Source organism: Ambystoma mexicanum, chromosome 12, assembly GCF_040938575.1.
Source record: "Ambystoma mexicanum isolate Mex_15411 chromosome 12, UKY_AmexF1_1, whole genome shotgun sequence".
NCBI classification, from domain to species: Eukaryota; Metazoa; Chordata; class Amphibia; order Caudata; family Ambystomatidae; genus Ambystoma; species Ambystoma mexicanum.
This window is the reverse complement of record NC_090936.1, coordinates 449,923,272-449,950,388: the sequence shown is the minus strand read 5'-3', so window position 1 is coordinate 449,950,388 and position 27,117 is coordinate 449,923,272. Positions and strand designations below refer to the sequence as shown.

General features: G+C 44.9%; 1 protein-coding gene across 2 annotated transcripts in view; it reads right to left on the bottom strand.

Moving 5' to 3' along the window:
* BCL2L13 (BCL2 like 13) overlaps nucleotides 1-27,117 on the bottom strand; it is a 624,222-nt gene that overhangs the window by 178,948 nt on the left and 418,157 nt on the right. The gene's annotated exons all lie outside the window — the stretch shown is intronic.

The window sequence follows — 27,117 nt, the reverse complement described above, 5'->3', positions numbered from 1 at the left end:
TGTGCACTATTCTGCTAAGAAGGGGGAACCGGGGGAAAAGCATAGGAAAATCTATCCAGAGACCGTTCCCCTTGGAGCGGTTCTGTGGTTATCTGGAGGCGTAGTTTGGGCATTGGGCGTTTCCTGGGTGGCAAATAAGTCGATCTCTGGGAAGCCCCATCCTGCGAAGACGTTGAGTAAAATGCACTCTAGTAGTCGACACTCGTGCTCTACAGTTAGGGGGAAAGTGGGAGGGGGGGTCTCTGCTGAGTACATCTGCCAGAAGATTGAATCCCCTGGAACACATTGTGAGAAGAGGAACATGTGTTTGCGTGCCCACTTCCAGATGTTCTCGGGCAGTCTGGACAGCCCCAGAGAGTGAGTGTCCCCTTGTTTGTTCAAGTAGTACATGGCCGTGGTACTGTCTGAGAGGACTATAAGGGTCTTCGCCTGGAGATGTGACTGGAAAGCCTTCAGGGCGTTGAACACTGCTAGCAGTTCCAACCGGATGATGTGATTGGACGCTACTGCTGGTGAGCACATGCTGTTGAAGGAGGTGAGCCCCCACCCTGACAGAGCTGCCTCTGTGGGGAGTGGCTTCTACTGCAGGGTGGTGAAGGTTTTCCCTTGACCACCACTGCAGAGACTGAATCAGGGCTGCTGAGACAACTACTAGATCGTCCCACTGGCCACTGGCCTGACACCATCGGCTCGAAAGCCACTCTTGCATGGGGCGCATTCGCAGAAGAGCGTGAGGAACTAGGTAGACACAGGAAGCCTTCATCCCCATCAGTCGCATGGCTTTGCATACGGTCACCTGGTGACTGGCTACATAGTGAGGTATCAGGAACAGCATGTTTTGAATCCTCTCGCTTATACTTGAACAAAGAAAGTATAAGATGTCTGTTGGTCATTGGTCAACTTATTTTGCCTAGTACAAAGTGTCTACAGACAGACTGCGCGACAATCAGACTAGATTGCTTAAGAACTCTCAGGCTAAGTTAGAGAAAGAATTAGAGCAGTACAGGCATTGCTCAGAGGCCTGCTGGCCAAACAGTAAACACTTTTGCAGAAACAGGCCTATACCAAAGTGTTTCTGCAGACACTGTTAAAGAATCCCTTTCAGAAGCACCTACAGCGCCACCTGTAGACCTTTTAGATTAACTAATGACATGCTCGCCTCGCCTGAGGGCCCGCACATGTCCTTTTCAGCCAACACCTCCACTCACCACTGCCAACTGTCACACTCCTCCCCCCCCCCCCCCCAACCGCCGATGCCACAGCAGGCTGCCAGACCTGCTACCACCCCACCACCCTCATCTTCCTCTCACATCACAACCTCATCTTCCTCCCCCTTCCCCGCTTCCACTTCTGTCGCTAGCGTCCTCTACTTACATGCCACCATGGACGAACTTTCAGCAAAGTAGGTTCCACCCCAGTCTACATCCACTTCCCTGCCTACCCCCCGGTCCTACAGGCGCATGTCTGACTCAACCTGTCAGAAATACATGGACGACTTGCAAGCACTGGCCGACTCCTATGCTGTTATCTGCAAGCCAGGACAATTTACCAGATAAGATATTCAAATGTCACATTCACTTATGTCTGAGCAATCATCGCTACACACTGTGGACGCCCCAACATCCTCCGCTCTATCCACCCTTATGCCTATGCGCACATTCCCTAAGGTCAATACTGATGCGGAACCTATGAGGATTCACACTCCCTGGAGCTCCACTGACTTACAAAAATTCCCTGCGTTGCCTGACAACCACCACTGCTTTTATGGAACATTTGGCCACAGTGATTGCCTGTTGTGATCCACCATTGGGGGCCTTAAACAACTCCTAGGAGCTGTGCTCAAAGATACTTTATACAAAAACAAATTATGGACAAACTGCAATGGCCTGACACACTAGCGGAAGGTGAGGCTGTTACTGCTAATATTACCTCTCTTGCCGCCCTCATCAAAGGAAATACTGGGTCAAATATAACTGGGCAAAGATCACATCTTTCAAACAGAACCAATGTGAATACCGTATGACTGCCTATCTAAAGTGACTGACTGTTTTTACCAAATGTTTGTGACTGGTCTACTTGCATGCATTTCTAACAATATGCAAAAATGTTCAGGTGGGGGCCTAGCTTAATATATTTACAAAGCACAACAAGCAGCTCAAGATTTCTATGGCAAACTCCAAAAACCAGGATCAAGATGGGGCTACCCACCTCAGGGCTTTGCAGATAAAACAGGCTCACCAAAAGACTAACTCTGGGGGCCGGGGACGCTCGGGTACCTCACACCAGACCTATGCCCAACAGAATCCTCTGCCGCCTTTTCTCCAGGCACACCAGCCACAGTAGATTTCTGCACACCCATTTTTGCCTGCCCATCAACCCCTGCTAGAGCAACCTCTTGGTCTGTATTACAATATCCTATCAAACTTACCAGCCTACTCGCAATGATTTCATTCCTCTTAAAAGTTCTATTTTGCTACTCTACACCCACACCACCTGCCGCTCCACCACCACCTCCTCCTGGTGTGTGTCTAACAGGACATTCAGTTCTCCTATGGTCAACAATGACACTGCCAGAGGGACACTGCCATGCGGTCTGCTGCTTTGCTACCACTAGACTACTTTACACTAGTGCTCGGCGTTCCATACTGTGAGTTGCTAGATTTCTAAATATCTGGCACCACTATCCCACACCCGTAATCACCTGAATTATCTGTTTCCATTGGTCACATCACTGAACACCATGCCTTTCTGTAAAGCTCTTCGTCACCTACTGTGTTAAGCATTGATCTGCTATGCAAGATGCATTATACCATTTATTGTTCTCCTGTTGGTATTTATCTAGAGGTTTCTCAATCTAGGCAAGCTGAATGTTGGTTTTCCCTCCAACAGCCGACTCACGAGGAGAATCCTACAGAGCCTTCTTTACTGCCAACACCTGCACAAGCTACACAGGTACAACACATTATTTACTCAGTGCAGGGGTGCCTCTCCCACATTTCACCCAAGTACTGAATATAACCTCAAGCAGAGGAGGATATCAAGCATGTCATCTCTCCTGTCTTTTCACAGACTAGTACTCCCTCTCTTTTGCTTGTCCATGGTCCAGAAGAACAAGTTACTTACCCCTGGTAACGTTCTTTCGACTGTTCCTCCCACGTAGTCCTTATCTTTGATATTTCCAATATCCAAGCTTTGCTGCCTCTGAAAAATAAATTCAGCAGGGGGTGCTGTGCGTCGATACCTGTCGAGTCGATGTCCCTCTGAGGCCTCCGTCTCGACGTCACCGCAGGTATGTGTAGCACGCCCAGCGCCCATTGCCCTCAGTTCCGTTTTTTTGAGTGGAGCATTACCTTGTGCTCGACGGTTACACCCCTTGAGAGACTGTAGACTGCAAGGAAAGGTGCAATAAGGAATACATGGGAAGAACATACAGTCGAAAGAACGTTACCACGGGTAAGTAACTTGTTCATCATGGTGTCCTCCCACGTATTCCTTATCTTGGATACACTCCCAAAGCAGTTTACGTAATTTGGAGGTGGGAGTAGAAATGCATGTGGCATCAATAAGTTATGGTTGTCTATACACTGAATGCAATACTGCTTTTCCAAAAGCAGAATCTTGGCCCGAGAAGGAGTCTAAACTGTAATGTTTAGTAAAGGTGTGCACAGACTACCATATGGCAGCTGCACATATCTTTTATCAGAATTCCCCTCTACAAGGTAGATGAAGTTGCAATGCCTCTGGTCGAATGGGCTCTTAGATGTTCTGGAGGGTCTTTACCTGCCAGTTTGGAACATTCCGATATCGTTAGTATAATCCACCTGGATATAGTTTGCTTGGTAATGACCTGAATAGCCCACAAATAACTGGTCATCCTGTCGCAATGTTTCCAACCTGGAGATGTAAAAGCTCAGTGCACGTCTAGGGTCAAGCCTGTGAAGTCTTTCTTCTTCTTTCCCCGGACTTGGGGGAGGATAAAAATAAGGTAAGGTTATTTTCTGAGTAATATGAAACTCTGAAACAATTTTGGGGAGAAAAGTAGGCTTCACTTTTAGTACCACTCTGTCTTTATGAAAGACAGTATGAGGAGGCTTGCAGGATAAAGCCTGTCGCTCACTCCCCCTTCGGGCTGATGTAATTGCCACTAAGAAGACAGTTTTCAGAATTAGAAGTCTTAATGGACAAGACTGTAGAGGCTCAAAAGGAGCCCCATCAAGTAGTTTAACAGCAAGTTGAGATCCCACAGTGGAACTTGAAATGGGATAGTCAGTCCCTTTAAGAATTGTATTATTAATGGAATCTTAAAGGAGGAGACATCTTCTGAAGTGCACTTCAAAATAGAAAGCGCTGCCAGATATCTTTTGATGGTACCAATCTGGAGCCCCAGATTTGCCAGATGTAATAGAAAGGATAACACCATCGGTGTATTACATGAGAAAGGGTCAACATTCTTATCTCTACACCAGCTGCAGAAGTTATTCCAGCAGCAGCGGTATAAAGATTTGGTTGCTGGCCTTCTCGATTACGTTGTCCGGCAGGTCCCAATCCTTGTCTCTCAGCTTCTCAGAAACCATGCGTGAAGGCTCAGAGTCCCGATATCCGGATGGAGAACCTGACCCTCATCTCCCGAGAGAAGGCCCTCTCTTTGAGAAAGACGTATCGGAGGGCAGATGGACAGGTCCGGGGACCACGTCCTCCTGGCCCAGTCCGGGGCCAATAGGATCATGGATTTCCTGAACTTTCTCAACCTCCTGATTACGTGATGAATGACGGGGATTAGAGGAAACACGTATAGGAGTGGAGACTCCCAGTCCACCACAAACGCGTCTCCTAGAGCTCCTCTTGTGGGAAATTCCCTTGAGCAGTACAGTTCGCACTTTCGGTTGGCACTGGTCGCGAACAGATCCACCTGAGGGGTTCCCCAAAGGGTGAAGATCTCTTGAAGGACTTCCTGAGCTAGTTCCCACTCATAGAAAGCTGTGCTTTGCCTGCTCAGAGCGTCCGCCGTCGTGTTCTTCGCTCCAGCTGGGTGAGCTGCCAATAGAGATATTCCTTCTTGTATTGCCCAAAATCAGAGAGGCATTGCCTCCCTGCACAGTGGTAGTGACCCTACACCACCTCTTTTGTTGAGGTAGTAGCTGGCCACTGTGTTGTCCGTCATTATCAGGACATTCTTTCCCCGTACAGATGGCAGGGAGGCCTTCAGCGCTAGTCTGATTGCCCTCAGCGCTACAAGGTTGATATGTAGTTTGGACTCCGATGGAGAACAACGACCGCCAACGGTCAAATCGTTGGTACAGGCTCCACACTGCGTGAGTGAGGCGTCTGTCACTACGGTTATCTCTGGCCATGGTTGCAAAACGATTCTCCTTTCAAGATGTTGTCGTGACAGGCCCACCACTGAAGATCCAGTGAGACTGTTTGGGATTTGTAGGTGATATGACATTCTTTCATGAGACCACTGGGTGCCGAGAGCCCACTGGAGAGATCTCCTTCTCAGGTGAGCCTCTGGCACAAGAAAAATGCAGAATGCCATGAGGCCGAGCAACCTCAGAAAATCGAAGGCCGGTATATGTTAAGCATTCTGGAATTTTGTCACCATCTGCAGAATGTCTTGAGCCCTCACCTATGGTGGCAAGGCTTTTCCCAGGGATGCATCCAGGACTGCTCTGATGATTTGGAGTCTTTGTGATGGTATCATGTGGGACTTCTTGTAGTTGAGGGAGAAGCCCAGCCTGTGAAGGGAGTGACAGGTGGAGCTGAGATGTTCCAGGGCCTGTTCTGTGGAACTGGCCCTGATCAGCCAATCGTCTAGATAGGGGTAGACGTGAATCCCACCACTCCTGAGACTCGCTGCCACCACCGCCATTAGCTTGGTGAAAACCCTCGGGCAGAGGTCAGCAAATGGCAGAACCCGAAACTGATGAGAACCGCCAACGGAGAACCTCAGGTACTGTCTGTGCTTATAACGAATCGGCACATGAAAGTAAGTATCCTGGAGGTTCAATGATACCATCCAATCCTGAAGCTGGAGGGCCTGAAGGATCTGAGAAAGGGGTTACCATCTTGAACTTGTCCTTTCTGAGGAACTTGTTCAAGTCTCTTAAGTCCAAGATGGGTCTCAATCCTTTGTCCTTCTTTAGAATAAGAAAACATGTGGAGTACCAACCTTTGTTCCTCTCCGCTACAGGTACTGGTTCTATAGCACCTTTCTCTAGCAGGGTTAACATTTCCTACATAACAAGCATATCTGGAACCTTTAAAGAGTTGTTCCCCAGTGGATGACTGAGGATTTTGCAGGAGAGGTAGGCAGTAACCTTGGGCAACTGTTTCGAATGCCCAAGCATCTAAAGTAATAGCCTGCCATTCTGTCAGATGCTGTGACAACCTGCCTCCTACTGCAGTCTTGTGAACAAAGACCTTAGAGGTTTTGGAGCGGCTGACACAGTGGCTGAAGGTAAGGCAGCCGCTACTGTTGGAGTCTTAGTACTTCTTCCCCGTCCACCATGGGGGAACCGTCTTTGTTCTCTTTGAGCTGGCTGTCCTCTGCCTCTTCCAAATGTAGAGTAATGAAAAAAGGACCTACCCCTCCAGGGCGTACCTGTGGGGTGGTTTGGAGTTTTTCTTGCTGCAACTACAAGGGATTTTGCTGCCGCCTTGGAAGTTTGCAGCTTCTCCAAACTCTCATCAGCTTTGTTTCCAAATACATGTGTGCCATCAAAGAGCATGTAGAGAAGCCTGGATTGTACGTCTGGGGCAAATCCTGACTTTCGCAAACCAAGAAAATCTGTGCATCACTGTACTAGAATCAAGACCAGCCTGGAGGGATTTGCACATTGCGTCTTTCCCATCCTTGACGATGTTAAGGAAACCGTCTCGCTTCACCCCCTCTGGGATATGGTCAGTCGCCATAGAAATGCACTCCCAAAGGGTGTGTGTGAACCGCGCCTGCGCGCACGTAGCATTGGCAGATTTTAAAGCTATACTGCCGGACGAAAAAAACATTTTGGCCATAGCGTCAGTGTTTGTCGTCCCCATCCTGGGGCATCGTAGGATAGAAATTGTCTACCCGTGGAAATGGCTGCCTGCACTACAAGGCTTTCTGGTATTGGGGGCTTGAAGAGGTAAAAAGGGTCAGAGCTAGAAACTCTGTACTTAGGCGTCAGCTCTTTATTTACAGCTGGAATAACCTCTGGAGCCTCCCAATTAGAAACCACCCTCTTTTGCAAGGCTTGATGAAAAGGAACAATTGGGTCCTCCTGTGGCCCTCTGTCCAATATGTCGGTGAGATCATCCGGCTCAAAAACAAGTGTGGGTCTCGACCATCCCATGTATTCCATGACCCTTGGCATTAGCTACCTGTATGTTACCTTAGCGTTGTCAGCAGGTTCTGCCCTTCCAAATTCAACCTCAGGAGAGGTGTCAATCCCACTAGCCTCATGAAGGCATTCTTGCAAGTTCTTCATGCACAAGTCTTCTCATACGAGTGCCTCAGGAACAGCTGGTGTCCCATATTGTAACCCAAAGGGTCTTTCTTCATCAGAGGACTCCTCTGCAGCTTCATAAATTGAAGAGAGGGATTGAAGAAGTCTGAACGTGGTAGAGTAGTATATGTTGTTTAAACTGAAGTAGAAATTGTCGACGTCAATGGCCTCCACAAAACTGATGGTCTCGACGGTTGCGTCGATGGAATCGACATGTGGCGTCGAGGAGGTCGACACTCGAGGCATCACTGGATTCTCCACAGGTATTGGCGCCGGTGGCGTCGATGATGAACTTTTCAGTCCCATCATAGCCAAATCCTTCATTGTCGATGACGTCAGTATTTTAGTCTTTGAGGAGACTTTCTCGACGTGAGGGATGGGATTGCTCTCGAGGAGACTTGGCAGACGGGTCCAAGGACGCACTGCTTTTGAGGTCTTTCGACTGGAGCATCGCCTTTAGGTTTTTTCGAGGGGGGCAAGCTTGCGTTTTTGAAAACCTTTAACATTCTGAGCCTAAACTCCCCCCACTCGGCCGGTGAACTAGATTTGGTGGGGCAAACTATCTGTTCTGGTGAACTAGACGAGGAAGATTGCGACCTACGGCGCCTTTTCTTTCCATGCCTCGAAGTCGACGAATGGTGTGAACCACTTTGTGAACGGGAACGTTTGGAACTTTTTCGACGAGGAGCAACTGTCCTCGACTAATTTGAGGTTTGTTTAGATGGAGTAGAAGAGGATTTTTGGGGCTTACCTGCCACAAGCTTCCCTCCAAGCTCTCTCAAGGCTTTGGCTGTCATAGACGGGCAGTCCTCGCACTCCGAAGACGGATGAATTGGGCACCAGAGACAGATCCTATGAGGGTGTGTCACGGACATCTTTGCACCGCAGTCACGGCACTTCTTGGAGCTAGATTAAGGAGTAGACGATGCTGAAGGCGAAGCCATTTTCGAAAATATTCCTGTCGGAACGAGGTGCACTGCATCCGAAGCTGCAAGCGCGGAAAAATTAAACTGAGGCCAACAGGCACTGCGTGTGCTACACATACCTGCAGTGACGTTAACGTAGAGACAGAGGCCTCCAAAGGCATCGACGCACAGCGACCCATGCTGACATTTTTTTTATGAGCCAGCTAAGCTGGGATATTGGAAATATCAAAGATAAGGAATACGTGGGAGGACACAATCCATTATAAGCATACCTTATTTCTGAGTTTCCATCACCTCTCGTTCTCTTATTCATTTTTATCCTGTTTCCAAACACTCCACCCACCCCACACTTGTGTTTCTCTTATTTCTGGTATTTCTCGGTTTCCAGACTCACTCACTTCTATTATTCCTCCTCGCCCTGTGTGTCCGAACCACCCTACGACCAGTCTGTCTCTTATTCCCGTTTCCCCTCAATGATTTTGACTCGCTCCATCCGTCCATCTATTCTCCTCCCCAATAATTTTGCATCTCTCGCTTGGTCCGGACAAACTGTCCCACGATGTTCTCGTGTTCCTGATGTGTCTCCAGGAACTCCCCCGCACACTGTTTCTATGGGTCATGCTTCCTGTCTCTTACTTCTGGTCTTTCCTGTAGCATTTTTATTCCTGATTCAAGCCTTCTGCCTGCAGGTCGTATCCTACCCCTGTTTTGCGTCTTTATATTCGTTACTATGCCTGCTTCTCTTGCTTGTTTAGTTTTCTTATGTGTTCTGTTGCCGTTCACTTTTTCTTTCAGGCTCTCCTCCTTTACTTCACTACTCATTTCGTACACCCCCTTTTATTCCATGCCCTGCCCATCCCATTCATCTTCTGGCTGCTGTCCTCCACATGACTCTGTAGGCCAAAGGCCTGCAGCTTTCTGTGTTTGTTGTACTAAGACTTCCATGTTCCCATGCCAAATTATTCACTTGCATCTTGCCTCTGCCTTCTTCTCTGTCCCCATACCCATCCATGGATGTTGACTACCCATCTCTTCTAGAGGTCTTCCTGCAGAATCTGGGAGGATGTCATCTTCCCAGGGCGTTCCACTAGGATCCAATACATGGAAGGCCTACTGTTAGCATCACAAAAGAGGGCAACACACAACTGTGTATGGTTTTCAAAAGAGCAGTGAATAATCCCTCATCCAGAGATGAATATAGGTGCACAGTGACTGGGCAAATACAGGGTCAGTCTAGAAGACAGAAGGATAGATCGGAAAAACTTTCTGTCCCTACCTGGTCCCTAAGGTAAGAACTTACCTTAGGTGGCGCTGGTGCAACGCTTACAAAAATGGGACAGGAAAAGATGGCAAAGAGAAATCATTTTTGAAAAAATCATAACAATTTCAGAATTGTTATTCCTCTGTATGTCCCAAGTCACTGCTGTCCTCCTGGTTAGGTATGGGTGAAAAAGTGTTTAAAAAGAGTCAAACACCTAGGGCTGAAACACAAGGAAAAGGAGGGGGGGTCGACCTTCTACTTTGGGTCCAAATTATTTTAATATCCCGTAGACAGATCGAACCAACCTAGGGTAGCTCTGATTAAGAACTCAAAGCTCAAAAACAAATCCTGCAGATAGCCAATACAGTGCTATAGCAGGTGTTCCCTATTCAGGGTGAGCTTTTTCAAGACGAATACAAACAGCCCACAACAACCGTCCAGAAAGTACTATGTATTGGACAAAGTGTAGGACAGATAAACATGTACAAGGTTGTTCATGGTCTAGGTAGAAATGGTTTTGGCCTCCACCATGTAACGACAACTGTCTACCGGTTTCAGTGGTGTATATTTTAGTAAAACCACTTTCATCAGGACAGTCTTCTCAAAAAACAAACAAGGATGTTGGTGGTTTTCAACGTTCAATCACCAATTTCTGCCACAGGGCTTATACTTTACCCTGCTTCTTATCGCCATCGCAGGCAAGTTCGAGAAGAGAACCCATGGACACACAAAGATATAATCCATAGTCACTTACCAGTCACTGCCACAGGCTCAAGATGCTCAGAGACTCCAATATAAGTTTGTGTCTCTCTACAGTTCAAGGTAGTTGAGACCCATCCATTCGTCACACTTTAAGGTTAGCATTTGCATCAGGGACAGAAATCCCTGTGCAAAACTACCCGTCAATCCAAAGTTCTTGCTAGTAGTTTACTCTCGTAGCTTAATGTAGAGTAATCCAACCAAAACAAAGTTCAGTCATAAACAAGGACAATCGTGTACTGACCTGCCAGCTGCCATTGGTCAGATGTGATTCAGAGATTTGATGCAAAGAATGGCAGTTGTACGTTTGTCCAGTAAACAGCATCACGAAACAGATTGCTCTACAGGACACAGAGAAAGAAGGAAAGGACAAAAAAGGAGCACCATCACCAACAGAGTAGTTCTAGTTGGTGCACCACCCCTGCCCCCTGCGTTCCATCAATGTTTATCACAGCTTAGTTATGCCCCGTTGGTAAATTTAGGAGCAGGTTATAGCCTACGGGCATTTTTTGTGGCCGCTTCTAAATCGTACGTAGATTGTAGATACGTTTTCTTCCCATGTATTAAGCCCAACGCGGTCAAAAAAAATAAAGAAAATCGCCGTATATATGTGAACCGGCACAAGCACGGGATGGTGGATACCGCGTGCTGTGCATTGCAAGATGTCCAGCATCTGCCCCTCCGATCTGCACTTGTTCTATCGAATGGCACCGACCGATAAGTTGCTGCAGGATTCGGAGCCTCTGTAGTCAGTTTCACGGATCCCGAATGTGAATTGAGGACGTGAGCTAACCACGTGATACCATCACAGGTTTGCGTGCCGCGGATCGCGTTGCACTACACTGGCTCCCAGTAAAACATCGCATCACCTTCAAAACAATGTGCATAACGCACAGGGCAATCAGCGGACAAGGAGCAGAATTCCTACAAAAGAAAATAAGTCTACAAACCAACGAGACCCCACCGATCAAATAACGAAATCCCCCTGGAACCCAAACCATACCTTAAGAAAAAACTTGGGAGGCACCTCCTGCTACCACTTAGCCGCAAAAACTTGGAAAAACATCCCAAAAGAAATAAGAAACCCTGAAGATCACCTAAAATTCCGGAAATCACTAAAAACCTGGCTCTACAACACCATAGACTAAACCTGGAAACCAAAACCGGAAAAAGGATGACTAAACCGAAAAGACACGGACATCCCCGACCCGAGAGAGTAACTCCCATGGCACCTGGACGGGGGACACCGGACAGACTGGAACACAGGCGGCACGCACAGAGACTGAGTCAACTACCCCAGACAATCCCACCAACACTTTCGCCTGCCCCTTAGTTACCGCCACAGTGGTGTGGAATTATCGAGATATTGGCTCCACACTACCTGAGAGGTTGACATTGGCAGGTGCACTGGCCACGGGAGTATGAAGGGAGGATAAGGGGAGCTATGAGAGAGCATGCTAGAGGTGGGGGCCAGAGGAGTAAGGAACCTGTATGCCAGTCGGACCCAGATCAGGACAGAGCCACATCAGGGGAGACTACGCAAGCCAAGTGCCTCAATTCAGGATAGAGACGCAAACTAACCAACCCTACTAACAATTTCCCTTTCTGCATACACCTTTCAAACTCCAAACCAAACACAACCAAAACCTACAGCGCAACAAACCGCACAAACTTCACTACATTGCAACAACAAAACAAAAACAACACACATAGCCTTGCACAACAGTACCGGCCGCAAACACCCCAGGCCCAGCCAATGGACCCACCGGGCTGAGGCTGCCAACAGCACATCACTGCTCTCTTGCACTTTTCCTGCTTTCTGCCACTAACTCAACCTCCCAGCCTCTTTCTTTAAGAGCCTCTGCCTCGACTGCCTGAAACGCTGTACCACCGCTTCCTTCCGGGGGACTGGGTGGTCCTAGGTGACACGGCAATCCTAAAAATTGCATCCAGAGGCGCTAAAAGGTCAGCCATAGCCCAAGACACTATTCTCCAAAATATTGAGGTCGACTAAGGGGACTGTGACCATTCTAAGAATGGTGTCACTGTTCCCCCATGGGGGAGCCACCTCCTGTCAGGCCAGGGCGGTGCAACTGCTAATCACAATTCCCCCTGGGGGCGATGCAACGCGAAAGGGTCCATATGTTGTATGAGGACTCCAATCCAGTCCCAACTACTGAGACGAGTAAGAACCAAGGAGTTGGAAGGATTACATTTGGAAAACCAACGAGAAACTCTGGGCCTCGTTCTCATCCAGCAGGCCATATAAAAACTGAAAACAGACCAACCTAGCCGTCGAATCGGCCTAGCCAGAGCCAAAAGAGTGGCATGGTGGGGAGCCGTTGACCGTGGCATTCAGGAGGCCGAAACAAATCATTGGGTGGAGAGCCTTCATGCTTAGGAGAGAATATTCTTGGCCAGTCCTGCGTCGGCAGGACCAAAGATGGAGAGCAGTTGGGAAGGCAGTGCTACGGCCTTCAGGGGGAGGTGGACTGTATGGTCCAACAACCGTGTCGTTACTGCAGGGAGCCTTGAGCCGCGGGGCTGCCGTGGTAGCAGTCAAGCTGAGGAAGGCCTAAGGAAGGTGGGAAGAGACTCCCATCGAGCACAGGAAGATCGGACACTGCACAAATAGGTCCCCAAAAGGTAACAGAGTATGGGCGGTCCAGCAGGGGCGGAAGGTTAAAAACTGGTCCCTACTTCAGGCTTGGTCAAGTGACAATACCAGTCCAGTGAACCTTAACCTGAAGTATGAACTTTACTTTATCAATGTGTATAGCGCTGCAAACAGGCCTGCAGGAACAGTAGCACAGACAGACAGACCTAATAAGGCAGGTGCATGGGGAAAAGCCAGATGGGAATCAGTTAAATAAAACAGTCTTTAGTTCATGTTTGAACTAGCGGGAGAGAGAGTCCCTCTATGCAGCGGCAGTCTTAAGTCTACTGAACTGTCGGAAAGAAAAGTAGGTCACTACAGTCAAGCAAGTAACCTGGTAAACTACAGAATATCTTTACAAAAGATTACAAAGGAACTGAGTCAATTGGTTGACTGCGTGAGAATGAACTGGGGGAAGAGAGCCATTCTCCCGGTTCAACAAATAAGATAGATTGAGAGGCATTGAAATCTTCTTGGTTACACTAGGAGGGAGTCATCCTCCTGGTCAACCCTCTTTATTTTTGTTTTGATGTAGTTGTGACAGGGACAGAGTAGGAAGTACGGACGGAGGACTTGAACATTCATTTTGGACAGTCTGACGACGTGAACCAAAGCTTTCTTTTCTCTTCTAGGGATAACCCTTTAGAATTAAGGGTAGATGGGCGTTTTCATATAAGTGAAATAAAGTATTTTTTGCATTGGCACCTCTGACTCAGTCTTCTACTTCTGACCCTGTTTCACAGTACTAATCCATTGAATGGAGAGACAAAGATCAATATCCAGTCGCATGAAAAAGCTCAATACGTCGGAACAAACATTTCGGAGTTAATGAATCTAGGCAAAGACAAGTCAAGGGCAAAACCCACTCCAAAAGAGAAACATTCCCAGGTTCCGTTTGCACTTTTTAAATCTAGTGAAGAACTGGCTTTGAATAGATCCTTGGAATTGGATCTGTTCATGGACACCCACCCACTCAGGTCGATATGCTCAGGAGACAATGTATTCATGAAGGGCAGATGGATTTTGTATTGTTACAAATAAAACGTCAAGTGGTTTATAATTTTATCCTAAGTGATAAAGGTTCATTTCTGGAGATGGGTTATGACATTGTTCCTGTTAAGGTCTCAATGATGCAGGTGTTTTGCAAACCTCGGGAATCCTCTGTGGTAGAGGGTTCTAAAGAAGTAGATGTAACACTTATATGTACAATAAATAATGGGGGCAGATCTGGGTGTTGGAAATGGACAAGAGGTGTTGTTCAGGCCAGGAGGATTGGTCCTGGCTGGCTTCGGCTCTGGTGACATCACATTCAGGGGTGCCGAAACAGTCACTTTAGCAAGTATATTGGTTGTACAAAACATAATGTCCTGCAATAGCAGGGGGTAGAAAAGTTTCATAAATCCAGTAGGCTATGCCTTGTGTGCGACATCCTATGAAACATTTGAACTCCAGAAATTATGGTTACTGGTGGTACCAAGGTTGGAGGGATACTGTATTTTTTTGAATGAGGCCGTTAAGTGACCTATGGGCTACCATGGAGGTGGGGGGAGAGGTTGTTGGTAGTAATTCACAACTCTTTATGCCCAAAGATGGAAAGGATAAATCTTGATTTCAGTGAAATTGACTTGGCCCAGAGAAGAGGGCCTTGGGTCCAGGGAGAGGATGTTTATTTTAACCTTTATAGAACAAACTAAGAACATCTTTTAATCATATAAATTAATTATTCTCTGAACGGTTTGTTAATGGCGGCCCCATAAGAGTGATACTGATGGGAGATTTAAACTCTAGTGTGGATGATCATGATAAACATTCCACATGGAGAGGTGTTCACTTGGGGGCTTCTCAGAGATGGAGGGCAAATGCTTGGCATTCCAGAGAGATCAGCGGCCACTAGGCCACGGGGGGGGGGGGGTCAACAGGGGTCTGAAACGATTTATAGCTGGGGTTTACATAAATTGAACGCAAACATTCCTGGATTGGAGAGGAGTTGCTCAGCTAGGGACCAGGCCTACTTGTTGGTGCAATTGTCTGTAGGAATTCAAACAGCAGCATTTGGTTTTGGCCTTGTTAATCTAAAAACAAATAGTAAAAATAGATTAAATTGGGCACAAAATATAGAAATTGGCAAAGAACACACAGACTCTCCATCAGGACGGCAAATTGGACAAACCGGTTTACTTGGTTAAGACAAGACAACAAAGCTAAATTCTGGCGAAATTACAACAGTTTCAAAAACCTTACTTCAAAGATTGATTTAAATCCAATATCTGAGGAAGGATGGGCAAACCACATCCAAAACCTTTACTCACCAAAGGCTTTGTTACTCATAACATCAAGAGGAGAAGTAAAAATAGATTGGCATATGCTGGATGTACCTGCAAAAATCGAATTACAAGAAGAGTTTTCTGAAACTACGCTAGAAAGATTAATAATAAAATCAAAAGCCTCCTGTGCAACAGGGCCGGACGGTATACCAAACTTGGGGAAATTCTAAGGTCTGGCCAAATACCCGAGAGCTGGAGAAAAGCTATATTGGTGCCAATACTAAAAAAAGGGGACAGATTGTTAACAACCAATTACAGACTGTTGGCGATGATGGATGCCAGTCAGAAACTATCTGCGGGAGTCCTATTGGAAATATTGAATACATGGGCAGAAAAAAAATATACTGAGTCAATTTCAAACGGGTTTCAGGAAGAGTTACGGAACAACCAATATCGCAACTCTGCAATTTCTGAGAGCAATACACCCTAAAGATGATAACATTATATTGCAGCTACGTAGACTTTTCTAACGCTTTCGACCAGTCCAGAAATAGATTATGGTTCAAATTGAAGGTTTGGGTTATTGACCCGGTGCTACTATATTTTTTACAGGAGCTATACAAAAACACTACAGTGGCGATCCGACTAAATCAAGAGGGCGTAATGACAAAATTCTTTGCAACTACGGAGGGACTGAAACAGGGATGTGTCCTGGGTCCTATCCTGTATAATCTCTACACAGCGGAAATGTACGGAGCCCTAACTGATATAAGAAATTTTCCACCTTCTATAAATGGCGTAAAAGTGGTTTTAATGGCCTATGCTGACGATATAATCATCTTAGATCAGACACAAATAGGCCTGCAGCGCTACTTGAATGCCTTGGAGAAATATCCTTAAGAAAACTCCATAACCATAAACAAGAATAAAACAAGGGTAATGTGTCTTAAAGACTCCAACAGAAAGTTAAAAACAGTATCATGGAAGGTACGAAATTGGAAAGGGCAAAGGATGTGCTATTTCTGGGCTTTCCCATATGGGCAGCACCATCAGTATTGCAATACAAAGAATACATTGTAACAAAGATATGGAGAAGATGGTTAGCTATAAAAACCTATGTGGAGAAAAAGGGTGGAGGAAACATAGAAGGCTTCCTACAAATCTACAAATCCAGTGCGAGTCTGGTGATACTGTATGCACTTGAGACACTGCCAGAAAAAGAAATCTGGTGGTTACCCAAACTGGAAAGTAAAATTCTTCGCTCCATAATGAACATGCCAAAGGGAGTGCCTGCGGAGGCCCTGAGACTGGAGTATGGATTAGAGTCGTCATATTCAATATGGGCCATTAGAAAAACACTCTTACATTTAAAAATCAGTAAAGAGGAGCTGGCACAAATCCCTTGCTTCAGTTAATGGGAAAAATAATAAAAGGCGCACGTCCCAATTATTTCAATAATAATAGGAGTATTTTTGCAGAACCCTATTTACAGTCATTGGGTCTAAATATAGAAACAATATGCGAACAACCGGATTATGAGTCGGTAATCAAAAAGAAATCCAGGGAAGTGGATAAGATAAAAGACATTGACAACTTGTGTAAATTGAGTAGATGCAGAGAGTACTCATCAAGGATTTGAAGGTAGACAACCTAGAACCTATTTAACAAAATGGTCTAATTCATCTCGGAGGCATTTTACATTGCAATTAAGATTAAATATACTGGGGACCAAAGAATATATGAACAAGTGGACCAGGACTGAACACCAAGTTGACGACATAATGTGTAGACATTGTGCTATAGAGGTCGAAACAACTCGACATCTAGTGACTGACTGCACAGCTTTGAAGCCGCTCTACATCAAAGGCTATGGCGGGCATATCAGGAATATCGAGAACATAAGTAGGGACCAATTCTGGTCGAACCGGATAGGGGCAGAATCTATAGTATATAATGCAGCTGCCCATCACATATGGCAAAAGGCGATGGAGTAGATATGTACTGTCATTTTTTATCAATAAAAGGGGATTCCATATAGCAAACTCAGATGTCATAAGTAGAAATGCGCCATCGTACCAGTATATATAAATAGTGGTTCATGTCTTTGTAACTTTTGACATTGACAAACTTTTTCTTTTTATTCAAACATAGTAGGGAAAGTGATTTTTAATTGTTTTAGGAAATACTATATTAATTGTGTTTTTCTATATGCAAAAGTTTGTTCTTGATTGAATATAAAACTAAAAGCATTAATTAAAAAAAAAAAAAATTAAAATTAAGTTGGCCCAAGAACATGAACTAAAAAGTGATTGGAGAAATGTGGGAAATCATCATATACACTTTATTTTGGTAAAAAGCCACAATAAATCATGAAAAATGCAGAAATTCATATTGCACATTTCCCACAGCAGCATAAATCAACATGGTGTGTACAATACACTGTATCAACATCTGTTGTCCGATTGATAAGCAAGACAGCCTAACACTGCAACTATTTGCAGCATAAAATAATGTCTTCAAGTATTGTGATAGTAGACACCTATAACCATTACAAAACAGAAGAAAATGTGACGCATTTCTGTGCACAAACTGGACATAAATTGTCAGCTTATGGTGCCCATCGACTGGTAAAGCTAGCTACGTTAATAATACTACGTCTCATCTTTAAATAGAGTGAGCGTGCAAGGGGTGGTAGGATCTTATCCCAATAACCAAAGTTCTGTTTTACCTTGTAAGCACTCTTGGCCCGAGCGTAACAGCGTACATGCATCCACAAGTTTACTCATGGAAAGTTCAAGGGCCGCTCTTTGAACCAGAGGGACACAAGATTTATCAATAGATGCCGGATTGGTTCAGAATGTATCCGAATTCAAATCGCATAAAATGTTCTTCACATGCACCAACCATGGCAATTATCATCCCCCACCCCTTCCAGGCTCATAATGTGGGCAATCGATTAGACTATAAGAAGAAAAATTGGGCAACCCCAAATTCTAACTCGATATAATACAGGTTTTATACTTGTCTCATCCCAAATTGTCCGATATGAATCGGAGCATTCGGGGAGCTAGAAGGGAGCATAAGTAGCTATTTCAGGAACTTTTTTTCGGCTACTGCAAGCTTATCATTTGCATAGCCCCAAATGTCAACTCCATACAAGGCTGCAGCTTTAGCTTGGGCTCTCTATAATTAGAGGGATGGTGTAATTGCACCACTGCCACGATTATTAACCCAAGGCAGAGGAGACCCTGGAAGAGGCGTGCCGAGCCCGGAGCAGCGACAGCCACAGAGAGCCTGCCGAAGTGGAGAACAGCACCTGGAGACAGCGTACCCAGTGAGTCAAAGCAGTCTGAATGACTCTGGGAAGCTGTGGTGAGAACCCTGTGTGGTTTATGCACGTTTGATTGCTTGCAAGTGAGCGAGGCACTGTGTAGGCAATCGGAGTGCCGGTCCAGTTTAATATTCAGATGACGGATAACTGAGATAACCTGAAGGCGAAAGAGATGAATTAAACGATTGTGTAAATGTGAATGAAATGAAACTGACAAGGCCAATGATGGGCTCGGAAAGCAGTGTACCTTGAAAGTGTGAATGTGCCTGTGAAGATGGTGCAAATTCCTAGCAGGATTGTAAACTGGAAGTTTAAGGTTGCTTTATTCAATGTGACTGATTGGAGGGAAACTAAAGTATTTTTGAATATCGAACAGAAGGAAAGCAAGTGTGACTGAATACTAATTGAATTGAAAGCAGTTTGTGAAGTTCCCTGATAAAAAGGAACAGTGAACTGTTTAGGCTGAAAACAAGCAGCATTGGCAAGTGCCATAAGAATAAAAGGAACTGTGTAATGTGAAAGAATAAGCAGTGGCAAAAGCTTTGAGAAGATTTGAAAATCTAACAAGTGAATGGTGGCAAAACAAGCACAGAGAAAGCTGCAAGTGGATACGTCCCACATCACTGTGAAGCTGAAACAGTGGCAGTGTAACTGTCAAGCAAGTAAGGTGTGTAGGTTGCGTGACCTGTAATGGGTGGACAGTGTGGTCCAACAATTGCGCCTAGACCGAGAACACCCATCTAAAGGAAAAGCCACTTAACTCATCAATAAGTTTGTAATTGAAAGTCAAGGAAAACTTGTCAATTTTGAAATGAAGGAACTGAACTTTATGATATTGGTGAAATTGGGGAAAGGCACCGAAGCCTGAAACGCTTGGAATTATCCCAAGGAATTGTGTTGGTTTTAAACATTGAGAGACTTGAAAGTTTGGGGAATGGAACCCCTCTTTTTGGTAAGGTGAACTAGCTTGAATCCTGGGGAAGGGAAAACCCCTTTGCAGCCAAGACCAGAAGAAGCTCTGAATTTGTATTTGAATACTTTTCATTTTGATGCTGACATTCCTACACTTTATGTACAAGTAGATGTGAGGGCAAGTGCAGGTTTTGGACACGAACAGACATTTACTTTGGACTTCCTGAAAGACTATTAGTTTCAGTAATATAGGGAAATCCCACCTTAGCATAGGGAAAGTTAGGCCTTTTCCCAGCCCTTTTAATTTGAATACACGTTCTTAGCCCAAGCTGTACTCAGTTTTATGTGTCTGCTTTTTGATGCTGTTCTGGGGAGACCCCCGGCCGGCCCATAGAGTCGGGGTTTGCTCCGAAGTACTTTAAGACAAGATGTCTGCACCTTGAGATGGATGGGGTGCAGATGTATTACTCCAACACCAATCAATAAGGACAACTCAATAGTTTGGCAAAGGGGAGTCAGTTAAATAACTAGTACAAAAAACGGGGAAACATGGAAATCAACAGTGATGCGATAGTCCGTCTCGCTTCAACTCCCTCGAACTTCATACAAACAGTAAAATTTAAACCCAAAACTTGTCATCATTGACGTGTAACACTCAAAAGTTAACATGCAATTCTATTGGTTAGGAAAAGGTAACTTTACTATAGGTACTATATCTGCATAAGGTAACAGAGTGAGAGTATTGGATAAACACTATCAGGTGGGCGTCTAAGACCTTCCTTCTAACATTATTCTTGTAGACGTCACTAAGAGTACGACGTCCCATTGGTTCTACTATCTATAGGACTCTAGATTATTTGGTCCATTGTGATTAGGTCGGCTTCAACCCCATGCATAAATCTCCACTTTACTTAGCAGCACGCAGAATGGTCAGCTAGGTGCAGAGGGGCCCAAGATTCACCCCATCTCCCTTCAATCAATCATTACTTTAGTGGCTATGTGTCAATTAGTTGGCTGTGGTTGGCCTCGAAACTATCTTCTTGTCAGAAAAAGTTATGATATCTCTGTCTGGGCGACAGCCAGGCGTAGGTGTGAACCCGTGCTTCTTGCTCGGATGGTCGCATGCTGCACACACCGTGAATCTGCCTAGTTTCTTTCAATTTGTGCATTTAATTCTTATTCGGCTTGCCACCTGCCTACGCCTCCTTATCTCGGCCTTCCTGAGATAGGCTATTCTGTTCTTAAGTTTCGATTCTGCAAAGCTACGGTTCGCTCCTTCTATTGGTCTGACCTTGGCTCTTCCTGGCTCGCGTTGCCTCTGCTTAATTTTGATTCATCCATCTCTTCACGTTTTAGCTGAAATACGAATCCTGTCCCGTTTGACCTCTAGTAACCTGAGTTAATTCTGCTTTTGTGTAAAGTGGACTCTCACTTGTATAGTGTGCTTCGTTGAGGTAGATATGTATAGGTGGCGCTTGCCGCGGTCTATCTTCTACTAAGCATAGCAAGCGGCACTGTTTTCTTAGCTTTCTTGCGGTTACAATCATATGTACAGGCATTAGCTGGTTGAATATCTTCATCCGGCTTACAGTTTAAGCTCCTCTGTCATTCATCAACGTTCTCTTCTTTCAGTTTCACGAGATCTTAATTCATGTCATTTCGTCTCTTTGTGTCATTCTTGGGTCGTCATATCTTCTATGGGTGCGTTAGTCCAGGCCCGTGTGACGTCACTGTTAGTCTTCCATTAAGGACTTTTTGGTTTCTTCCAGGACAGTACTTAAGCAATCTTCATTTCGTTTCATTTGCTGGTAGGGTTTTCTCAATGGGTACCTTACTGTCCATGGTTGTCTAGGTATCGGTACTTCAATAGGTATTGTTCTTCTGATAGGCACTGGCAGAGCCCCACTGCGGCTCTCTGCTGGTTTATTTCCTCATCATACGTCACACATTTCAGTGTGAATGCTCCTGGTACTTCAAAATGGGCGACTGGAGTGCAGGCTTTATTTGGGACCTCCTCTACAATGCCACCACAGTATGTGTACAGGAGGGTACCGCATGCCACGATGGGATTAGTTCCCTCTGAGTTATTGAGAAGGAGGAATCTGGTCACGGCTCAGTGTCCTACTTGGCTTGGAAGAATGACATTTGTATCATGGGATGAGTAAGTGCTTGTGGAGCGTGTAATGGACAGGGAATGGAAAAACGAATGTGAGGTATGAAAGTGAAAAGAAAGCAAGTCTTACAAGAATCGATGAAGGAGACAGTGTGTGGATTTGAAGGCCTTGTGGCGTGCTGAAGGGTGAAAGCAAATTTACAGGAACTCTGAATGTGAGGGGAGTGTTGAAGGACGCTGTACAATTAGAAGTTGGAAGAACTTGGAATAAGAGCAAGGTGGCATGGAGATCAATTTGTAATAGAGTGAATGGAGGAAGGGTGTTTTTGGATGGTGGTAGGATGTGTGGAAGAGAGGTGTGTTAGAAGTTTCCAAACGGTTACATATTTGTATGCTGTATGTATTAGGAAGGGAGGTGTGCTTTAGTAGTATGTAACTGTTATGTATATATTGTACAATACAAGTTTTATACAGGCTGGTACATTGTATCTTTGTGAATGTCTATTTTCAGTACTTGAGTTCATATTGTTGTCGCAGCATCTCATGAATGTTTTCTGGTTGCTTAGATGATGACTCCATAACTCAAAGTTTCACCCTGCAGTATAAAGTACGCTGACCAACATCCCTGGTGTCAGTTGATGGGGTAATTGTGGCAGAGGGCCTTGTAATACTCATCTTAATAAAAAATGTTAAGAACTTACCTGTGTCTTACTATGAGTTGGGACATAACAGGAGTCCATTATGGCTATAGATTGATAATTTCCTGGAGTTATGTCTCCTTTTAAATATAGGCACAACGTATGCCCTCTGCCAGGAGTCTGGGATCACCCCCTTCAAGTTATGGCCGAGAACACCCGACATAACACTTCTGCCCACAATTTGAGATTAGATTTATAAATTAAATTGAGAACCCTACTTGGGACGCTGCCCTTGAGCCCCTAGATCTCGTACTTAATACTTTAATATCTTAAGAAGTCAAAAGAGCGCTCCCACTTCCATAACTTATTCTTCATAAAATCACGACTGGTCAAATCATTCGTATAGATCTTTACTGTTATAGGTTTGTTCCATACACCCTACGATCTACCATCGTCAATTGCTTCCTCTTTCCTTCTTTTTGAGCTATCTACCTTATTAACAGACTTCCAAAAGATGGTAGCATTAACATTCAGTAACCTATGCCAACAAGTTTTGAGCTGCCACATCATCCAATCTATAATATAATTTGACCCAGTAAAAATATTATTGTTTCAACAGCTTTACAGCTGGCCTCCTTTCATCTAGATGCATGACGGCCTAACCAAGCTCTTGAATTTCTTTTCTCAATCTTGGACGAATTGATCATATCCAATTCTCCCTGAAAAGTCCTTGTGGGTTTCTTTGCCTGCTGTATTCCCCAAAACCTTCTGAAATATGTGTAAAGAATTTAGCAATCCTCCTGGATATGCCATCCAGACCTTTGAGATGTAAATACAGCAACCAGCGGCTGGTGATCACTCAAAACCAGACATTTCATGCTCATTTCATAGCTTTACATTTTGTATTGCCCACATACAACCCAACACTTCTTTGTCAATAACTGAATGGCAAGATTATTCCCCCCCTCTCAGAACATTTGAAGTAAACGCAATTATTCGGTCTACGCCTTTATCCTTTTGTAGCAACACAGCACCCAACCCTGTGGCACTAGCATCAGTTGTAATAAACACTTATTTTATGGTTTCCTAACATGCTAGTATGGGTGCAACACCTCCCCACAAACCTCTGTCCACTCAAACACAGCATCCTTCTTGCACAATGCTCTGATGTTAACACAAAAATCTGAGAAATTTTGTGCAAACTTTGAATAATATCCAACAACCCCCAGGTATGACAACAGTCATTGTTTATTTTTGGGGGCTTTTAGCTTTTGAATTATTTTGACCAAACTCTTTAGGACATATGCCTTCACCAGTCAGTTTGTGACCAACACGTCAGTGACTCTAAACCTACATTTGCGCCTCTGAAGCATCAGGCCGCCTTTTTGTAACTTCTCTAATGCCAAGCTTAATTTGTTATAATCCCTTTCAAGAACTCCCGTGATCATGTCGTCATCCTGATAAAATATTATGCTTTTACTTCTCCTAGAATGGCATTCATCACACACAAAAGAAGAAGCTGATATTAGGCCAAAGGGTATTCTCTTGAACTGGAATGTCCCATAATGCGTGTTAAATGTTGTGAGATCACGGGATGGGGGATGCAAGACCACCTGATGATATGGTAATACAAGTACTCAAAATAAACAGCCATTCAAAAAGATACAATGCACCAGTCTGTATAAAACATGTTATGTACACAGCAAGGATCAAAATCAAGACCCTTTGCAGCATACACAAGGCTGTCTGGGCCCTGGAACTCTCTATATCCAGCTTTCTCTCCCTGCTAGAGTTCTTTGGTCGTCTATCACCAATTCTCTGCAGGTAAGACACTTCTACAAGCAGAGAGTGGGAGGTAGATCCCTTTCTTTGGCAGGAGCCTCTCTCTGGAATGGCCTCCCTGCCCCCCCCCTCCCCCAGGAATGGCCTCCCTGCCCCCCCACCCCTCCCTTGCCCCTGCTAATTTTCCCTCTGCTGATGAGACTGGTCCGTTATGAGTCTTACAAGGACCAGTCCCGTCCCAGTATTCCAACAAGCACATGACCATGGGCACCCCCTCCTGGACTAGCCTGAACCTGGGCCTCCCCGCCTTCACACTTCTCCCTTTTCCACTTCCCCTTTACTTCTCCTTTGTGGCTCCCCTCAGCACTTGCTCAGCCCACTGGACTGCCCCACTCCTGTACTTCACCTCCTCCCCTCTACCAGTCTCCGTTCCAAAGCCCTACCCCCTACTTCCTCCCTCACTCTTTTAGTCTCTGCACTTGCATGGTAAGAATGTCACAAGGCCTAGTACGACCGTCACTGTTGGTTCTTTTTTTCCCTAGCCCCGCCACCCCTTTTTTTTGTCTTGTGGCGCCTGGAAACACTTGTGCACAGGCACCATATAAATGTCCAATAAATAGATAAAATTGATTGCAACAGGCTTTGGAATAAGCTTTATGGTTGGGGGATTGCGGAAGGTTTGTTGCGATTGTTGGCGGAGTTACATACCAATACAAGCATTCAAGTATGGCTAGATAGCCATGGGAAATTGGGGTTACCAGTAATAACCAACAGGGGCCTTAGACAAGGGTATGTTTTAGCACCCTGTCCTTTCAATCTCTATTGGACAGATCTTGTTGATTTTACGATAACAATTCTCCCCTTTGCCGACAATATGCTTCTTTTTGATAGTACCTTAATAGGATTACAATGTTCATTGAGCCAGCTTCCAGAGTATTTGATGGAAAATAACTTGGTTATAAATATTGGAAAAACTGCTATAATGGCTGTCTCGCAAACTAAAATCTGGCATTCTGGGATATGGTTTATAGGAACACAAGCTGGAAGTCATCACTGAAATTAAGTACTTGGATTATATAATATGAAACAAGGATCATAGGGGCACTTTGTTGGATAGCAACAGAAACCTTCATTGTATGCACAAAGCCAAAAAAGAACTGAAATACTGCAAAAATACTTTGAAACCAATCATTAGTTATTCAAAAGGGAAGGTACTCACAACAATATTGTATGGATTGGAACTGTATGATCTGGATTGGAAGAAGCTTTAAAGTATGGAAGGTACTTTCTGGAAAAAACTATTTTGGCTTCCGATGGCTACGCCAAACATACTCATTTGCCACGAGTTGGGAGTGGTATCCTGGGGAAGCCTAGTCCAAATCTCCAAATTGAGATTATTTAGTACAATCTTACTTCCACCAAAATGCTCCTTTTTAGAGGATCTTAGATTTGAATTATTTTAAGCCCCGTTGATGAAATCAGAATTGAGTGCGAGACCATCTTTGAAACTGGCGGGTTGTATCAAAGATGTCCGATCAAGAATCCAGGGAGAGTATTTAAGGAGATGAAGTTAGACCAGTGGAGTAGCGATCACTGAGCAGATATAAATTGCAAACCGAGCTGGCCAAGCATTATCATCCTGACCAGAGCCTCACAGGAATACATTATAACATTTCCAAATTGTAACCATCGGTTAGTATATATGCGATTCCACTTAACCCTTTTATCTGACCCCATCTATCCAAGGTTCCCAAAAGGTTGAACAGAGACAGAGTGGACATGTAGGATTTGTGGTAACGATACCCCACAGTGACACTTAAACATTGGCTATTGAGCTGCTCGTCTACTAGACATTTGAGGAAATTATATTTTAGGAGATCCATATATTGTTTTTAGAAGAGATATCTGCATACATTTTCTATGTTTTAAAAAATGGGTTAAAAATGTGTTGTTTATTCAAGCTAATGATAACAAAAAAAAGGTTACAAGGTCACCTGTTCTCCTCCAGGAGAGTGGGGAACTCGGAGGGACAGGGGGTAGCCACCCACTCCATAAGGAGAGCCCCTTTCCCCAAAGAGGTGGTATAAAGGGAATACACAGATCAACCAGTCCTTTCCTGGGTGATACTGGAATGCAAGTAGCAGCCTCAAGGCTGCCATCTTATGCAGAGGACCGAGTCGGAGGCAAATGCAAAGATCAAGACAAAGAATTGTGCTGGGGAACAACATAATACATCAGAATGACTTGCAGAACACTATTCTGGGCATAAACCCCAGAATGCGTTCTTTAGAGTAGGTACTGGGTGCACGACATTCAGTCCTCGAAGAGTAAGACCTCAATGGAATTGCCTTCATCACAGCTTCCTCCCACTGTTTGCTTGGACATCTCAATTTGTGTTAAATCCCCATCCAATAAGACTCCCTACAACACTCCCAGTTAGTTACAATAAATAAAGGTGATGAAACCTACCTAAGCAGATCTGTGTTCTGTGATAGCCACTCTCGACACCTACAGAATAGCCCAAGCAATATTATTTATTTTCATACAGATAAGAAAAAGAACATTTAAAAGAAAATACATATAGCGTTCTTCCTAAAAAATACTAACATTGAATTTGGATAGCGAGGTGTACTAAAATTTGTTGGCTAACAGATTAAACAAAGGGATCTCTCACATTGCATTACCGAGGTAACACTCGCCGAGGACCAAGGGCGCGGGATGTTGCGCTCCAGCTTCTTCTTGGCCCAGTAGGGCCTGCATGCTTTGCAGAACTGGGCTGCAGGCCACGTCCCCTCCCCCACTTCACCAGCTGTATTCCCCCACCGGGGCTGAAGCCCACAGGGGACTAAGGGTGTGGGGTGTTGAGCTCCGCAGGGGTATTTGGAGCGCAAATGTGCCATCTGCTGATGTAACCCTCCATACGCAAAGGTTGCTGACTATCGAATCATTGGGATATGATGGTGAGGAGTGCGACAGGGGTGTGGGGGGGTT